Here is a 3,428-nt window from a genome sequence, read left to right as displayed (position 1 = left end):
ACAGGGCAGATCAAGTAAGGATGGCAGATTACCTTCTCTAAAGGACATTAGTGAATTGGATGGGTTTTTCTGACAATCAACAATGGTTTCATGTTCATCAGTAAGTTTTTAATTCTAGATTTTTTTTACTAAATTCAAATTCCACCATCTACTGTGTCGGGATTCAAACCCGGGTCCGCAGAACATTATATTTAGATGAAAAGTTTTACTTTTCAGACAGTTTCCAAAACATGTGGGCGCTCCTCGTTGCAGAGTGGCAGGTTTAAATGTGAAGAAGTTACTTTGCTTCTCATCTCTTTAATTCTTTCGTTTTAATAGACTAAATTCATCAGCAAAAAGAATCAGTCAGATTGGAAGACCGTGCCATTTGACCTGCAGGTGAGGGTTGAAGACAGCAGTATTTGCTGGGAAGGTTGTCATCACACCTTCACTGCAAGGTTGAAATCCTATAACTCATTCCTGGCATTGCGGCACAGTAGTTAGCATTGCTGCCTCACAGTGCCAGGGACCTGGGTTTGTTTCCTGGCTTGGGTCACTGTCTGTGCGAAGTCTGCATGTTTTCCCTGTGTCTGCATGGGTTTCCTCCGGGTGCTCCAGTTTCCTCCCACAGTCTGAAAAATGTGCTGGTTAGGTGCATTGGCCATGCTAAATTCTCCCTCAGTGTACCCGAACCGCTGCCAGAGTATGGCGACCGGAGGCTTTTCACAGTAACTTCATTGCAGTGTCTATCTTGATTGACTTCTATCAAGCGTGGGACCAGATACTAAACTTGATCTTAGCCAAAAGGCCGAGAAGATAAGCAAACAGTTACTTACACAAAGGGGGTGAGGTGTATAAAGGCTATAGCCCAGGTAAAGGAACAAGGAAGTGGCAAAAGGCAGGACATTACCACATTAATTGAGTGGCAATATCAGTGTCACACAGCAAACTGTTTAGTTGCGGTGTGGTATCTTCTGGCGGAGTCAACTGCCCTCTGCTGGCACAATTATCAGTAATCTCTAAGCTGTCTGTGCTTTATATGCTCTGTCTGAGGCCAGAACTCTCCATTCACCTGACGAAGGGACTAACCCCGAAAGCTTGTGAGTCTATTATCAATTAAATCGGTTGGACTAAAACCTGGTGTTGTCAGACTTTTTACTGAGTTTACACCAGTCCAACGCCGGCATACCTACATCATGACAATTACAAATAGCATGAAATTCCAACTTTTAGAATGTTGATGTGCCCATGGGCTTGTGTTAATATTCTGATATGCTATTTTGGCACAAGTGTTAAAGAAGCTCACACCTCCAATAAAATAGCAAACAGAGAGAGGACTGTCAAATCAAGAGGTTAGTCTGAGAAAACCCACCATAATCACACACACATCCCACAAAACTCCCAACATACGTTGGACAGTATTAGGAGGTGATGGGGTTCTGTTGGATAGTCATTCAGAGCCTGTGTCACCTCCATTCTTGGGAAGGAGGACCCACCACAGAGTGGCGGACAGCACATCATCCCCAGGGGTGATCCCCAGGGGCAGATGAGCTGCCCACTAATCAGAGGCCAATGCTGGAAGTAGCACCAGCAGGAATAGTGGGAGCTGCCAGCAATGCACCCACCAAAAATCCAGATCAAGAAGAGACCCAGGCCACTGAAGAGTGGAGGCAGTAGGGGATTGCGGGGTTGTGGTCACAGGGGAGCTTTCAGCATCGGCCACCCTTCCCGAGGCTGCGTCTCTCAATTAGGTGCTGGCCACCTGACAACAACTGACCCCTTCCCACCGCTCCAACAAGCCCAACAGTTAAGTAACAGGTTGGCATGGTGGCATAGTGGTTAGCACTGCTGCCTCAGAGCACCAGGGACCCAAGTTCAATTCTTGTCTGTGTGGAGTTTGCAGTTTCTCCCCATGTCTGTGTGGGTTTCCTCTGGGTGCCCCAAAGATGTGCAGGTTAGAGGGATTAGACTGAGCCTATCAGCCTCCAACTGGATGCCCAGTGCATCAGCCTGGCACTGCCACCACCATCACTACCTCCCCCCCACCCCAAACCCCCAACCCCCAGTTAGGGACTTGTACCTAGATTCAGTATGTTACATTGTAAATTCATCTCTTCACCAACTACACACACCAACATTCACATACTCACACCAACACAGTCTCACATGCAATCGTATGCATTGTCACATTCACTCGTACACATCTATATACCCACATTGTCACACAGTCACACCTACCTACACACACACACACACACACACACCCCCATACACACACACACATGCCCATACAAACACATGCCCATACACACAGTTATTCACAGAACCAAGCCTCTGCCACACATACAAGCACGTATCCTCACATTAGTTATAAGAACATAAGAACATAAGAAATAGGAGCAGGAGTAGGCCATCTAGCCCTTCGAGCCTGCCCCGCCATTCAATAAGATCATGGCTGATCTGTCGTGGCTCAGTTCCACATTCCCGCCCTCTCCCCATAACCTTTAATCCCCTCTCTTATCAAAAACCCATCAACCCGCGTCTTAAAAATATTTAGCGAGGTAGCCTCCACCACTTCAACGGGCAGAGAATTCCAGAGATTCACCACCCTTTGAGTGAAGAAGTTCTTCCTCAACTCCGTTCTAAACCGCCCCTCCTTTATCTTGAGGCGTGCCCCCTAGTCCTACTGTCCTTTCTGAGCGTGAAGAGTCTCTCCACCTCTATCCTATCCATCCCATTCATCATCCTATACGTCTCAATGAGATCTCCCCTCATTCTTCTAAACTCTAACGAGTACAAGCCTAATTTATTCAGCCTCTCCTCATAGCTCAACCCCCTCAACTCCGGCATCAGCCTAGTAAACATCCTCTGCACTCCCTCCAAGGCCAAAATATCCTTGCGTAAGTACGGCGCCCAAAACTGCACACAGTACTCCAGCTGCGGCCTCACCAGTGCCCTATACAGCTGCAGCAAGACCTCCTTACTTTTATATTCAATCCCCCTCGCTATGAAGGCCAGCATCCCATTTGCCTTCCTGACCACCTGCTGCACCTGCAGGCTGGGTTTTTGCGACTCATGCACAAGGACCCCGAGGTCCCTCTGCACCGTCGCCTGCTGCAGTTTTTCGCCCCGTAAGTAATAATCCTTCCTACCATTAGTCCTACCAAAGTGGACCACCTCGCACTTGCCAACATTAAATTCCATTTGCCAGTTCCTGGCCCATTCGCCCAGCCTATCTAGATCCTTCTGCAGACTCTCCACACCCTCCGCACAATTTGCCGTTCCACCAATCTTGGTGTCATCAGCAAATTTCGGCACCATACACTCGTTTCCCTCCTCCAGATCATCTATATAAATGGTAAATAGCTGAGGCCCCAGCACCGACCCCTGGGGCACTCCACTAGTCACCAACTGCCAATCCGAATAGCACCCATTGACCCCCACTCTCT

The 3,428-nt window shown here is 48.1% G+C and overlaps 1 pseudogene; it reads right to left on the bottom strand.

Annotated features, from left to right (window-relative positions):
• Nucleotides 1–693: 693 nt before the first annotated feature.
• On the bottom strand, nt 694–799 carry LOC145355208 (U2 spliceosomal RNA; annotated as a pseudogene).
• Nucleotides 800–3,428: the final 2,629 nt, after the last annotated feature.

This window comes from Carcharhinus amblyrhynchos, chromosome 18 (genome assembly GCF_965287045.1).
Source record: "Carcharhinus amblyrhynchos chromosome 18, sCarAmb.v2.hapA, whole genome shotgun sequence".
NCBI lineage: Eukaryota > Metazoa > Chordata > Chondrichthyes > Carcharhiniformes > Carcharhinidae > Carcharhinus > Carcharhinus amblyrhynchos.
Note: the sequence above shows the minus strand (reverse complement) of the source record. Positions and strands in the feature narration are given on the sequence as shown.